The sequence below is a fragment of the Lepidochelys kempii genome, chromosome 2 (genome assembly GCF_965140265.1).
Source record: "Lepidochelys kempii isolate rLepKem1 chromosome 2, rLepKem1.hap2, whole genome shotgun sequence".
Taxonomy (NCBI): Eukaryota; Metazoa; Chordata; order Testudines; family Cheloniidae; genus Lepidochelys; species Lepidochelys kempii.
The window spans coordinates 110,590,222-110,605,216 of record NC_133257.1 but is presented as its reverse complement, the minus strand read 5'-3'; the positions used below and the strand labels follow the sequence as shown (position 1 = coordinate 110,605,216).

The 14,995-nt window shown below is 42.4% G+C and overlaps 1 protein-coding gene across 6 annotated transcripts in view; it reads left to right on the top strand.

Moving 5' to 3' along the window:
- The window catches only part of RNF182 (ring finger protein 182), a 238,260-nt gene that overhangs the window by 205,128 nt on the left and 18,137 nt on the right, over positions 1 to 14,995 (top strand). Inside the window, exon 1 of one of the 6 annotated variants that reach the window (XM_073331947.1) lies at positions 1,451 to 1,520. The exons of 2 other annotated variants lie outside the window; for them this stretch is intronic. The gene's annotated coding sequence lies outside the window, so the exon portion shown is untranslated. Of the gene's footprint in view, positions 1 to 1,450; positions 1,521 to 2,231; positions 2,322 to 14,995 lie in introns of those variants that run through there. 3 more of the 6 variants (XM_073331943.1, XM_073331946.1, XM_073331948.1) reach the window with 3 other exon arrangements.

The window sequence follows — 14,995 nt, the reverse complement described above, 5'->3', positions numbered from 1 at the left end:
TTTGGATATATTCAGAGAACTTTCTCGTTCTGACTGGACTTTCTCTGCCCTGTGCTGATTGGCTGTGTTCCAACCCTCCTCCTCCTCCCTCAGTCTCTTCACCTCCGCTTCCCTTCACACCTGTCCCCTTACCCTCGCCTCCTTGTCCTGTCCGTCTCACCCCCTTTCCCTTCCTTTCCATTTAGCGTATCCTCTCCTAACTAACCCCCCCCCCATTTAAAAACAGTGGAGCTAACATGACATTTGCTGCCATCCCACAGTTCACTCTGCAGGTGGTCTACCCTTTCCCTACCCAGTGTCTGCCTGAGCTATTTAGATTGAAAGCACTTTGAAGCAGGGAGCATCCACTAGTCTGTGTTTGTTCACCACCCAGCACAATGGGGCCCAATTCTTGGTTGGTCCTTAGCCATTATTCTAATAAACATGATTATTATTAAGAATAACAAATGAGTGATACTCTCCATTGGGCTCCCCTTAGAGAATAATGAGCTACTCCCACAAAACAGTTCCCCACAATGTGTGATAAACCCCATGTACTGTGTGCTCACACTTGCCTCCAGGAGGGGTAAAGGGCTGGGGGGCTGATTCATTAGGTCACCCATTTAAACAAAAACATACCCACTTTTTCTCTTGTGAGAAACATCACTTCTATTAAGTGCTGCTGCAGGAAATCAGAGCCAGTGCTAAGCATAAGCAGATTAAGCAATTGCTTAGGGCCCTGAGCAGCTCAAAGGGGTCCCCTATTTGCTTTTTATTGTGTTGTGTGGGAGGGACCCAAAATATTCCTGCTTGGGGGCCCGCAATGGGCTACCACAGCCTTTGCTGGAAATGTTTATACTGTGGTTCTGAAAAATCTCTGTAACCAATGGATAGTATGGCACCTTGTTCACCCTGAATAATGTGAAGTGGTAGGGATTTAAAATGCACACCTGGATTTTAAGGGTGTTTCTCCCCTGGGAAGTGTTTGCAAATATCCACCATTTGGTGCAAGTCCAACATTTTCTCTTTTTGTGAGCCCCAGGGATAAGCTGTCTCTGGCAGCATGCAGAAAGGAGTGAGCTCATCTGCAGCAGGGAGAGCATCCCAACATTTCTTTCAGTTTGATGGCAAAATGTGAACAAGGGGCTCTCCCCTCAAACTGTGCCCTCCAGCACCTCAGACTGGAGGAAGAATGGGGGGGGGGGCGAGTAATGCTCTGCGCTTGACTGCCCCCTAGAAGTGGAAGGAGAATGGGGAGAAACAACCTTGGGTTGGGCCCTTTCCCTCCCTGGGCTGGGCTGCTGTGGGGTTGGCTGCAGTAGGAGGAGACCAGGATATTCCTGAATGAACAGCTCAGGCCCCCTGCCACTTGTCAGTGTCACTTCAGGCTGCAGCCAGTTTCTATAGCGACGGCACTGATCCAGGTCTCCAGAGTAGTAACAAAGCCTGTTCCCTGCTCTCAGACACTTGCTGCTGCTGAGGCTGAGGGAGGAGGAGGGAACCGTCTCCTGAAGAAACCCTGCCTGCAGCACTAAAAACAGGTACAGAGAGGCACCCAGTTCTATCTGCAGCCACCTCTCCTTTCACTGCATCCCCATCCCCTGCACAGGGGGCTGACTATGTCTCTGGGTGGCATTGTGGGGTTGGGGCTCCCAAAGCATCAATGGGATTTAATGACTTGCTGACAGTTTATTACTGCACCAGTGTCTCCCCTTGAAGGAGCAAGCAGCAGCCCTGCCTGAAGCAGCTCATTCACCAAAGAGCCTGATGCAAAGCCCCCTGCACACCCCTGCCCTCTCTCAGGATTATTTGGGAAGGAGGTGAGGAAATGGGTGTGATGGAGGGAGTGATGGGGCTGAACTCTGCCTGGCTTTGCCACTGTGGAGAAAAACACATGAAAGAATAAAAGGAAGAAGGGAAAGGGAAGATTAATACACACAAATATTGATATAGTGAGAGAAGAGCACGAGCAGATACGTAGATACTGTGGTAAAAGGCAAAAGAAGGAAAGTTGAGATTTCTGTCAAATCTCTTATTTTTGTTTTTGTTTTTCTGAAGTTCACTAGAAACTCAGTGCTAGTGATGAAGACTCCTCTGAAAGGAAGAGGGACAAAAGACTTAGAGAGAAACAGACAGTTTTATGACTTTGCCTCAAGTGTGGGAGGAATAAAAATGGTTCAGTTTAATTGTGCAACTCCAGGGTTCACGGTGCTTGTTGAGGTCACTTTCTTCTGTTAGTCTGACAGGTTGACTTACTGTCCTGGCAACAACTTGAAAGATAAGCTTACAGAAAAATGATACTTTCAGGTTTCATTCCATTTTAGTTCCCTGATCTGCAACTGGTGAGCTTGGCTTTTCATTTCCAGTGGGAATGATATCTATATATTTAAAATAACATGCATGTTCATCAATGAAGTTCATATTTTGTTGCAAATGAAAAGAAAATGTTTTCCCTTGGGAGTTCTGTGTTATATCTCGTTCTGTTCTGATTCTCGTTTTTAGGAAACGACTGGGTCTGATGATTTTGAAATGTATTGCCTGAGAAAAACAAGAAATGCTGAAGCATTGGGTTTAGGATTAATGAATCAAGAAATTGCTGCACACTGATGGGAGTAAACATACAATAAGTTACTGTTTGGTTTTATGTAAAATGTGTTTGTTGCTCTCAAATTCAACCTTCACTAGAAAGTGGGGGGGGGGAAGGGGTTGTGTGTGTTTGTTTTGTTTTGTTTGTTTGTTTTTAAACTCTGTCAGAAATGTGGTTAACTGTGGCAACCAAGGGTAGTCTGGATTGAGTTGCTAGGAGGGTTGGAATAGTAGGAAGGTGAATTTGCTTTTAATGCCAAACAGGATCAATAGGAAGGTCATTGACAAGGCAGTCTGTAGAAGTTTGCAATACAGTTAAATGCCTGTATTGTATTTGTACTGGGCTCATAAATAGAATTATTTTTCGGCATTGCTACTTATTTGCTTTGCAAGTAAATGTATTTAATAGAAGTTGAAAGAGCTTTCTGAATGAAAACAACTCCCAGTGATGACAGATAGGACCGGATCCTGCAAGGTCAGTCTAAATAATTAGCTAGTAGTGTTCTATTGTGGGAAGTGGAATGAAATTATAGCAGTACATGTGTGCAGCCTGTCAGGTACTCGAAACGTGTGTGGTCTTTGATGTAAACAGGAAAAGATGGGAGATTGTATATAAAAGAACCATGTACAGAGGTAGATTTGGCAGTAGAGATGATGATTGTCAATTAAGGATTGGAACTTGAAGTGGTATGGGGTATTCTGAGTATAATCACAGTGTCAAGATTTAAGACACAGGAAATAATGTAATATTCATCTTTCAGGATTTCAGTACCCTCATTAGCTAATTGTAGCCTAGGCGCTGATGAGTCTATGAGGTGAATATAGAAATTGTTACTCTTAAATGAAATAATTAACCCACCAATTTCACTTCACTGAGAGAGACTTGAGAATATTGAGCTAGGAAATATAAAGAAATGGTGACATGAAAGCTCAACTTTCTTTAGCAGCTGTGAGCAAAAGCAGCAGATGCTTTGTATAAAGCTGAAATTGTCTTCTTTTGTAAGAAACAAATTACCTGATATTTAAAATTAATACATATTAAACTATCTTAAGTAATTCTAAGGTGTATATCACTGTAGTATCTCTCATTTAAACCTTGCATGAAAAGACCTCGGAAGTATTGAGTAAAAAAACCCTAAAGTCCCAGTAGACTGGTTTACATAGTCTATGTGCAAAGGTTTACTCAATATTTAAAAAAAAAAAGTGTTTGCCTTTTTTGCCAAAGTGTCATAATAGTTGCTTTGTTGAAAGTCATATCCTTCTAAATGCCCTCTGTTTGCATGTAACACCAAGGAGCAAATCTGAATTTATTAAATGCATAGGAATAGCAACCTGAGGTAAGTTAGCACAATGGGAAATGGCATTTCTAGACCTTCCTCCAGGCTATGTGAAATTGAATGCATCTGTCAGGTAGTAAAAGGTCAATTGTGTACATTAATGACAAGGGGACTTCTGCTCCCTTTGTTTGCATGGCACCAGGTGAGAAAAACATTGGAACTTAACACAAATCCTACCTTAAACCCCCAAGTGAAAGCCCAAAATCTCTTACTGGTTATGCTATCAAATTACATTACAGAAATGGTTCCATGTAGAATATCTGCAAACTCCCAAAATGGGAGTGGTGTTTGATGAAATGTGAGAGGAGACAGAAGAGAAAAGCCAAAGTACCACACTGGTACCCTGAAAGAACAAGGTAATTTACCACAGAGAATATGGCTGTATCATAACCTTCTACGTAAAGAGGTGCAGAAGAAGTTTAGACCACATCAGGACTGTGCAGAGTAAGCCATTTCATATCTTCCTGAGGTCCCTCATTCCACATAATATCTCAGGAAGCAGGGGACAGGGCCCAAGAAGTCATATAGGAAGCCATTACAAGGAACTGCTAGTAGTGATACAGGGTCACCATAGGCACTGGTACACACCAGCAGCAGTTTCATACATACAGAGAGATACACAGCACTGGCACCCTGGAGACTGTGACTTCAGCCCTCCCAGCATTGTTGCTATGGAGTGCTGTGGGATCTAACTGTACAAGGTTCAGGAAATTCTCGTGTGGTCTTTACACACTTTCTGAAGTGTTGCTGTACCTACCCATTGTAAATGATGTTCCAGCAGTAACATGCTATTGGCAGACATCTGCAGCTTAGTGTGGCGTAATATACATACAGTAATCATGACAGTGGATTTCCAAGCATAAAAAAGCAACTTGCAAATGATAGATATTTATAGGCTACATGTTAGACTACCGCAAAGAAGTCAGAAATGGTCCATGTGGACATATGCCTTGTGCTTCAGCTCCATTTGCAGGCACATATAAAGATGTATAATGCTATGCATCTTCCCCAGCACATGAACTGTGACTTTTAAACCACTATAATGGATTTTCAAAGCCACATCATGGATGGTTTCTTATAACTTGTTTTTCCTGCAGATTGAATGGCATGATACACAGCAACTTAGGCATAATAAAAATGTGATAATTATGCATATGTACCTTTCCATTTTTTTTTCTGGCCAAAAAAAAGGAACATGTAGCTCTTATTTATTATAGGGAGACTGGGACAATTTTCTACCTTCTATTAATTCCCAGACAAAAATTATGCTAAAATGGAGTTAAAGTTTGGGAGTACATATCAATAGTTTAGAGTAATTTTGTAGCAATCCCTAAAGTTAAGGTTGCTCAACATTTTCCATTATAAGATCCTGTTTTCCGTTGCTTATCTTTGCCAAATTCTAACCATTTGGGCTGCAATTTTCCATACCAGATGTCTGCCTCAGGCTGACTTTTTTGAAAATTTCAACAAAAACATTCCAGCCATTTCTCAGAACAAGGTTAGGGGAAAATAGATTGTTTGCTTTTTTCCATGTTAAAAATTGCTTACAGCCATTTTGTTGACATGCTCTGGTGCTTCTATGCAGGGACTTTAAATTTAGCAGGTGGTCATCTGTGTCAGGGATGTGTGTTTTGCCAGTCTCGTGAAATTCTGCCCAAATTTGGCCATGTTATGAGCCTCTGAAAATCTCAGTTCACATTCAAGCTCAGTAGAGACTTGTTAGTTGTGCAGCTAAATTCTCTGAAGATTCCACCTCTGCTGAGCATGCTCCATCTCAGGACTGCAAGGCTGATTATGACTTTCCCTGCAATTGCTCCTCATGGCAGCCAGGGGCAGCTGTGGCGCCGTGCACAGGAACCAGGCGCAGGGAGACTGTGTCTCCATTTTCTCAGTCCCCTCACGCCCCACTGGTGCCCAGGCAGTGAGGAGGAGGAGGAAGCAGAGGAGTGAAATGCAGAGAGGTGAGGAGCTGGTTCTGGAGGGTAGAGAGAAGGAAGACTAGGACAAGGGGGAGGAGAAGAGACTGAGATGGGGAGCTGAAGAGAGAAGGGGCTGGGACAAGGAGACAAAGGGGTGGTGGAGGGGGAGACTGGGACAAGAACAGGCTGGAGGAGCCAGGGACAGAAGGGTCTGTAACCACTAGATACACTCCCCAAAGAATAGAGAACCGAACCCAGGGTTCCTGAGTTTCAACATTTCTGTGCTGTCGCTCGGCAGGCATCTGTGAAACCCATACGGAAAATACGTGCTTTGTCTCCCTTTACTGGTTGGCCCACATTAACTACTCTGTTAGTTCAAGTGGCAGAGGTCTGTGCTGTGGATATCCTTAAATGTCCCAATCTTGCTGATGAACCAACCATGTATGAGTCAGTATGGTTCCACATGGTGGAATGTCTGGTGTTTTGTTTTTTTCCTAGTTTACTGTTTAAAAACCTAGGAAATTACCTTAAAAAAAACTGCATTAAAAATGTTTAGGTTGAAAAGTCAAGCTGTCAAAAGATAGGAATTGCCAAAATTAAGATTGAGTGGGCAACGTGGGGATTATAATACTTATTTCCCTTTGTAACGCACTTTGAGACTACTAATGAAAAGTGCTGTATAAGAGCTAGGTATTATTATTGTTTATTATTTCCAACCATCACTTCTATCTAGGAGCTGGTGTGACTCCAATAAGATCAAAAAACCCATCTTGATGCCCTAGATTTCCCTCAGTATAAAACATAAACACACTAATCGCTGGGACAAATTATCTTCACTACCATAAGACAAAGGTGGGAGAGAACATACCAGCAATGAACCACCTGCTTATTTTCATATCAGTCACTCAGATGCTATTGGGATGGATGGATAGATAGAGCCCAACACTGTAAGCCAATTTGGCAACTGGCAGATAGGTGTGCAAAACTAAGGATGCAGTCATAGTCCCTGAAAGTTCTCAGGAATGGTTTTCCAAGCATCACATCCATGTTTTCGGGACTAAACGTAAACCAAATAGTTTGTATAAAGTACCTATCTTCAGACAACATGACAGTAGTTAAGCATATGCTTAATTTTAGTGGGATTTAAGCATGTGCTTATTTGATGTCTGGAAGGGGATCATGGAAACAACTCTCTCTCTCCAGACTGTAAGAGAGAGACATAACTGAGAATCGTCAGCATATTGATGACACAGTAGCCTATAATATCTCATAGTCTTCTCCCTGTGGCTTTACAAAATGTACACATGGAAAAAGAGAGCTGACAAGATTAACCCCTCTGAGACTCCATAAGTGAGAATTCTCAGAGGAAAAAAATTGCCTGTTGAAATCCTCTGAGATCTTTCCAAAAGGAATGAGTGAACCCACCTTAAAGTGACTGTCTGCCCTTCCTAGGTCCTGCTGGTAAATTAAGGCGTGTTTTGAGCAATTGTATGTAAGTTCACCAGTGGTGTCCTGTGTATGTAAACTGCAAACAGAATTTATCCCACTGTGTTTTGCTGTGGTTAAAGATCTGGCCACATTTCCATCTAAAGTCTCTTTTTCAGCAGTTTATAGTAATACAACCAAACACATTTGCTTCAAGCTGAAATATGTGTTGGGGAGTGAGGTTAATTTGTCAGAATTTAAATTGTGGTTTCCATTAACATGCATTAATATTGTACTCCTTTACAATTAAAATTCTATTCAACCTTTTTTGTGTTACAGTAGTGCACATAAAGAGACTTGCTGATTTGCTTTTTGCATTCTTGTTGTTAAAAAGCTGGTGTGTGTGTTTGAGGAGGGTCTTTAAATCTTCAGACCTTGTTGCAAATTGGGCCTTTTTTGTGCATTTTTCTTTTCAATTGCAATATATTCAAATTATTCATAATAGGAATTGACAATAGTACATGCCCTATAACCAGTTAAATACAAATAACCATATTAATATAATGATGCTGTGAATCATTACAATATTATATAAAGCGAGAGATTTTAACTTGCAGAAAGTCTACAAGACTTTCTCAAGACAGTTATGGTATTTTAAATCAAAATATACCTATTTACCAGATAGACTAGAGATATAGTTTACAATCTGAAATGTGTACACATAAGTACTAACTCATTTCACCCTTTTCACCCATTATATGCCTATAATCACTCAAGGCTGATAGGTAACTTCCGACAGTATAACATAGTAGGTGTATTTATATCAGTGGTTCTCAACCTGCCACCCAAGCAGCACACAGCTGCGGCCCATGTGACATCCTCAGGGCCTACAGGTAGTATCTATTGTGACGTTCTTTGCCTTGGGAGAGCACCCTGCAACCCCCCGTATTCCTCATCTGTATATAATTCTGATATGAGGGCTTGTCTATACTGGCACTTGAAAGCACTGAAACTTTCTCGCTCAGGGGTGTAAAAAACACCCCCCTGAGCACTGCAAGTTTCAGCGTTGTAAAGGGTCAGCGTAGACAGTGCACCAGCGCTGGGAGCTACTCCCCGCGTGGAGGTGGGTATTCAGAGCGCTGGGAGAGAGCTCTCCTAGTAGCTGGTGCTACGACTGCACGGCCATGTTAAGGCACTGCTGCGACAGTGCTTTAACATTACGAGTGAAGACTTACCTTTGCATATAAAGCAAGCCTTGTAAGGTATCAGAGGAAAGGTTACAATTTGCTGAAAGTCCTTTCTCTATTCATATATATATAATTAATGCATGTGAAGTTATGAGAATTGTGGTGTTTGGTTGTCACGGAGGGCTTGTCTACACTGGCAATTTACAGCGCTGCAACGTTCTCAGGATTGTGAAAAAACACACACACCCCGAGCACAGCACGTTTCAGCTCTGTAAAGCAGCAGTGTAGACAGTGGACCAGCACTGGGAGCTGCGCTCCTCATGTGTCCTAGCCTTAATGTTTAAACATAGCTTCTCTTTTATTTAATAAATCCATGGGCATTCTTCCTGTCACTCTTGTTTGAAGTCTTAAATCAACATTTATGTGAGGACGTCCAGTCTTCTCTGAATGCAATGGTTTTTGTTGCAGGGGGTGGGGGGAGTCTCTCCTTTTGGATATTGATTGTGGAATGGAGATAAGGAAGAATGGTTCCCAAAATACCAGGTGAAATTCAATAGCTAATAATATTGTATGCACACTCTACTCATAGACCAAAACCTCGCTAAACTTATCAACATGATATTCAGAGAAATACATCATGGCTCTCCCCAGCTTCTCTAGTATGCTTTCAGAAGAGTGGCATCAAGTGTATTATATGCTCCATTTTGGTTGGACAACCGTAACAGGTCAGGATTTTTTTTCCCTTTCCTTTATGGGAATTTACCTAATGAGGAAAATCCTTCTTTCCCAGTGCCCTCCTTCAATGGACCCCAGACCCCGCCGGGTGGGGCTGTGCAGGCTTTAGCACACAGCTGGGCTGCCGCTGTGTGCTAACTGGGCCGCACACAGCCTGCAGGTTGAGAACCACTGGCACATACAAATACTGCACAGCGGCTTGTTAAAAAATTGTGTCTTGTAAGAACAGTCCCATGTCTAGGAAAGTGTAGAGCTGTGCCATTCCTAAGGGAGCATCGGGAGACATTCTGCCTCAGAAAAGCAGGGGCCTGGATTCTAAGCTATGACCAAGGTATTCTCAGAACAGCTGAGAAGGTGGCATAAAGCTATCCTTGCTTCCCCCAAGTCTGCAGTGTAAATCAGAGCAGTTTCAGGGTTGCTTTCTCTTAAGCCAGCTGTCTGTGGTTCTAAGGAGCTCCTGGTAGTGAGGGATTGTTGGCATTTTAGGATGCTAAGGTTACATTGCTCCACCAGAGCAGCACAACCCAGCCTTAGCTGACCACAGGATGTGGTCCAAAACGCCTCCTCAGGTTCTCAGAAGCTATGCCCCATAATGAGATGCAACTTACAGCCCCTTGTGCAGCAGTCCAAGGGCCAGCTCTGCTCCACCTCATCACCATTCTTCCTGCCCCCTGTCAGGAAGCAGTTCCTATGTTATAAGGGTCACACACTGAGCGTGGGAAAAGTTCCTTGCACCCTCCCGAGACTGTGCACCTCTGTAAGGCCCAGATGGGATCTGGCTTGATGCAGGAATTACTGGGTGGCATTCTATGACCTGTCTTACAAAAGATTAGATAGTCACAATGATTCCTTCTAGCCGCAAATACACATCTCATTGAGAACTAGGGGTAAAGTTCAGAGTTTTAAAAGTTTATTGGTTTTGAGTTATCTGAGTACAAAAAAGAACCTGATGTGTTTCTTAACACTTAAAATCCCATTTGGCAATTTCTGATTTACTAAACTTTCTACCTAAATAATTTAAGGCTGAAAAGAAACATGAGAAATTTCAGTCCAAGGGTACACTTTATTCAGGTTATAAATATTTGAAATCAGGTGCCTAGAATGTAAATATTTCCCCAGCCATAACCAGAGCATTGCTAACTTAGAGCCATAAGTGGTACAGGGCACATGTACCATTCACATGTATGAAATGTTGGCAGCACCATAGTCCCTTATCCTGCATTCACAATCCTGTCTTGTTGAACACCCAGCTGTATTAGACTAACCCTGTGGGCTTGGAGTCACAAACAATATCTTTCATTCAGGAGTGTAGTAATCCAGTTGTACATAGAAACAAATCATGTCTCAGAATCATGCATGTCTGTCAATTCCATGACAAACCCAATAAGTTTTGTTTGAGGAAATATGATTTCCTCACAAAAGATAAAGGAGTTGCCATAAATCACATCTGCCACTCCATGGCTATCCATTTTTATTTAAGGTATTTTCTATGATAATATCCAAACCATTTGTCAGCTTGGTGGCCTAAAACCTAAGGAAGTGACCTCACCTGCCTAAAACATCTAATTTGTTTTCATAGGTGCCATTAACTATGGTTGGAAATTGAACCTTCTTGCTAGTGAGAGAGTCTTGTGAGGCTAGTGAGAGAGGAAATAGAATTGCCTGCTTTCTCCTGCATTCACTAACATTTCATCTAGGATGGTTTGCTGACAGCTCCAACTAAGGATTACCAAAGCCATCTTGTAATTTTCCCTCCTAAATCCTTGTCTGCTCAACCAGTCTCCATTACTGTCAACAACAAAGCAATTCCCAGGTTTGCAATGCAAAGATAAATTTCAGCGCTTCCTTCTCCTTTTTCTCTTTACATCCAGGCTAGGATAAAATCCTGCCATTGCTCCCTCCACAACATATCTAAAATTCCCTCACCTTCCTATCTGTCCAATGTCTCAATCTCTTGTTTCAGAGTAGCAGCTGTGTTAGTCTGTATTCGCAAAAAGAAAAGGAGTACTTGTGGCACCTTAGAGACTAACAAATTTATTCCTTTATACTCTCTTCCACCTTGTCTCCTGTAACCCACTTCTCACCAGCTGACTTGATATCCACATTGCTTTCCTCCAGCATGTCCAAAACCCTGACATCTTCCTTAGCCATCTTACAAGCCATGTTACCACCTCTCCCATCTTTGACTCACTCCATGGACTGGCTTGCATATCAAGGTCAAAGTAGTTTTCATCATATTCAAGGCTCTACATCTGGCCCTGCGTATATCTCTGACAGTCTCCTACTGAATTCATCCTACCTCCCTCTACTCTGCAAATAATGCTAGCCTTGAAGCCGCCTTTCCTGAATTTCCTTCTCCCACACTTATGTCTATACCATCTTCCATACCACTCCCCCCACACACGTGTTTGTAACCTCATCCCATCCACCAAACTCTCATCCTTTATCTCACTCTTTCAAACACACTTCTGTGAGAGCACCTTCAAGAAGTGAGTGAGTTCATTAAAATAACAAGATTTCATTGTTCATTAAACAATCCCAAAATGTGCATCTGCTCAAACTGAGCCACCATATAATTGTAACCCTTGTCCTCCTTCCCCCACATTGACTGTTTGTTCTCTTTTCATCACATCATCTCTAATATTAGACTGTAAGACCTTTGTTGCAGGGGCCTTGTCTTTTTATATATTTCTTTTAAATCCCTAAGTATATTTTGGGCACTATAAAGCAAATCATCATCATCATAAGAATTAATAATACTAATAATAGTGTACAAATATATAGCCATGGTCTGTGGCCACACTGATATTGTTTACTGTTGAAGTGTTCTGATCCAGACTGAGAGTAGAGTTATCCAGTACTTTTATGCTGACCCAAAAAACAGTATAAGAAATACAGAAATATGCTAAAATAATAGTAGTGTGCGAACTAAAGCTGACAAACACCAAGAAACTTACGTTTCAGGCGTATATTTTAATTTGAGATACCACTATTAGCTTAGGCATTATAGGGATCTCAGAAGCAAATCTTACAAAATGTCTTCAGTTACACGCATGCAGCCCATTTAACTCAATGGGGCTGAGTTCAGTGGCCTTGAACAGGTGCCACTGAGGGTAGAATTTGCCCCAGGAGTCAGGACACTGAGAATGGATTGAAAATCTTTCATTTGAATTCCCTTGATTTTTTTTCAGTAAAAATACAATTCTTATTGATGTTGTTTTAATCATTTATTGTATTAAATTTCATTTTCTGAATAGTTGAATTAAAAGATTACCAAATAATATGTTTTAACCCTGCTATTGCCAGTGAATTATACTTAGGTCTCTCTCAGACCCAACGGAGCAATTATTTCACATGGTACATTAATAGAATATATGAGACACTTCTTCTGCTACCATAATGGCCCTTTTGGACAGGATACAATGTAGTGCAAGAGTATCAAATGCTTCATTCACCTACTGGATCAGGTCCATTAGACTTGATACTCTGCCAATAGCTTCCAGAATTCATGCATTCATAAAGACTTACAGAGAGATCCTGTCTGCCCCTTTTACACACCCTCTGGTTTTAAAACAAGTCTATCATTTTGGGCATGCAAGTACATGCAGAGTTGTATGATGATGGTGTAATGACTAAAATGCCATTTCTTAATTATGATGTTCACAGAGTGGATGTAGATACAAGCACACCTGTTGCCAAGCTTTAATAACTTGACAATTTAAAAATGGTTTTCAATAACAGCATCATTCTCTACAGATTAACACCCGACATTTTTGTAAAAAAATTTTTTTTAGTTTGCTTTTCTTATTGCCTCCCATTCAATCCAGTAGGACTTTTGCCTGAGTACGAACTATAGGATTGTCTACTGCATCTTTGACTACATGAGCCAAAAAGAGTTTTAAAGCTACAAACCAAAATATTTCTGAGGGTTTGCAGGCTTTACAGGCACTGTCCCCTCTCACCCAGGAAGTGAACGTGGAGTTTTACCTCCATATGGTTTGCAGATAGGGCCCTTTGGAAAAAATGCCCATACTCATACATTACATTTCTCATGCAACATTCCAAGCAAATGTAAATGAAATTAACTAAGTTATGAATCCCTAAAAATAAGATTTGTTAACATACCTTTAAAAAATATATAATGAAAGCAACAGAATGGAACAGTAGACCTTGTTTCAATGCAACCTATCTATGAGACTGGCAAAAAAAAACAAAAAACATTAACACGATATTCCACCATTGTTATAACATTTATTTACTTTGACATCACTATTGGTGTTCTGTTTTTTAAAGACAAAAATAGGCAAGATTTGCTAACATGACATTGGCTAAAGTTACGTTGGTTTCAACTGAATTACTCTGGATTCACACTGGTCTAACTGAGATCAGGGGCTGACTTGCAATATCTAGAGCAGGGGTGGCCAACCTGTGGCTCCGGAGCCGCATGCGGCTCTTCAGAGGTTAGTATGCAGCTCCTTGCATAGGTGATGACTCTGGGGCTGGAACTACAGATGCTAACTTTCCAGTGAGCTGTGGGATGCTCACTGCTCAACCCCATGCTCTGCTTCAGGTCCTGCCACCATTCCACCCCTTCCCCCAAGGCCCTGGTGCCTTCCCCCGAGCCTGCCATGCCCTCGCTCCTCCCCCCTCCCCACCAGAACCTCCTGCACACTGCAAAACAGTTGATTGCGGTGGGCGGGAGGCATGGGGAGGGAAGGGGAGGGACTGATTGATGGGGCTGCTAGTGGGCGGGAGGTGCTCGGGGCTAGAGGGGGGTAGCAGATGGGGGCTGCTGACAGATTACTGTGGCTCTTTGGCAATGTTCATTGGTAAATTCTGGCTCCTTCTCAGGCTCAGGTTGGTCACCCCCATCTAGAGGTTCTGTTGACATAGCATTATGCCCCAGTTCAGGGCCATCCCTAGCTGTTTTGGTGCCCTTCGCAGCCCCCAGGCCTCCACCGGGAAGGAACCACCCCCCAGCACTGGCCAGCGGCGTGGCTGGAAGCCAGGGGAGTGGAGCAGGCTGGGGCCGGGTCCCTCCACTTACCACACGGTGAGTGCAGGGTTGGGTCTGGTTGCAGTCTTCAGAAGAGTGGGGGCGGGGCTGGGGTGGAGCAGGGGCAGGAAGAGGTGGGTCTGGGGCAGGGGCCTGGGGAAGAGCCGGAGCCGGAGCAGGGGCTGGAGCAGGATGCGGCTGTGCAGGGCACCAGGAAATTTGGTGCTTTGCATATGGGTAAGGATGGCCCTGCCCCAGTTCCATTTTTGTAATCTAAGTGTTTTTAACCATTTCACCCTTTTTCTCAGTGACGTAAGAATTATTTACAGATGTATTATACCATAAATTGCATCACTAAAAGTGGTGTTCAGTACTGTTTTTATTTTGTGCAGTTTGGCAGGGATAATTGGAAGCTAGAGGTTTGGTCACAGGTGGCATGATATCCTCTGGCTAAAACATAATCACTTCTTGATATAGAGAAGGAATACCTCATTAACAGGGTGAACCTTCCTTTTGGACAGGCTGAAAAAAGTCAGAAAATTCAATCTGTATCATTGTGGGGAAGGAATTTCACCAGGTGGGATTATCTTGCAGACCTTTTTCAGACCACTTCCTATTCAGTTCAGTGGAACTTTTGCCTGAGTGAGGACTACAGGATTAGCCATTGCACATCTGGATACATAAACTAAGGTTCTATTTGGTGCATAGTTCAATCTCAGAAATGTGTCAATAGGATAGTTGTTGCATAAAGATAGCACTATTAGCATTTGCAACAAGAGTCTTTTCTTCAGAAAAATCTGTTTGATTTTCCCCCTTACTATGGAAATCTTT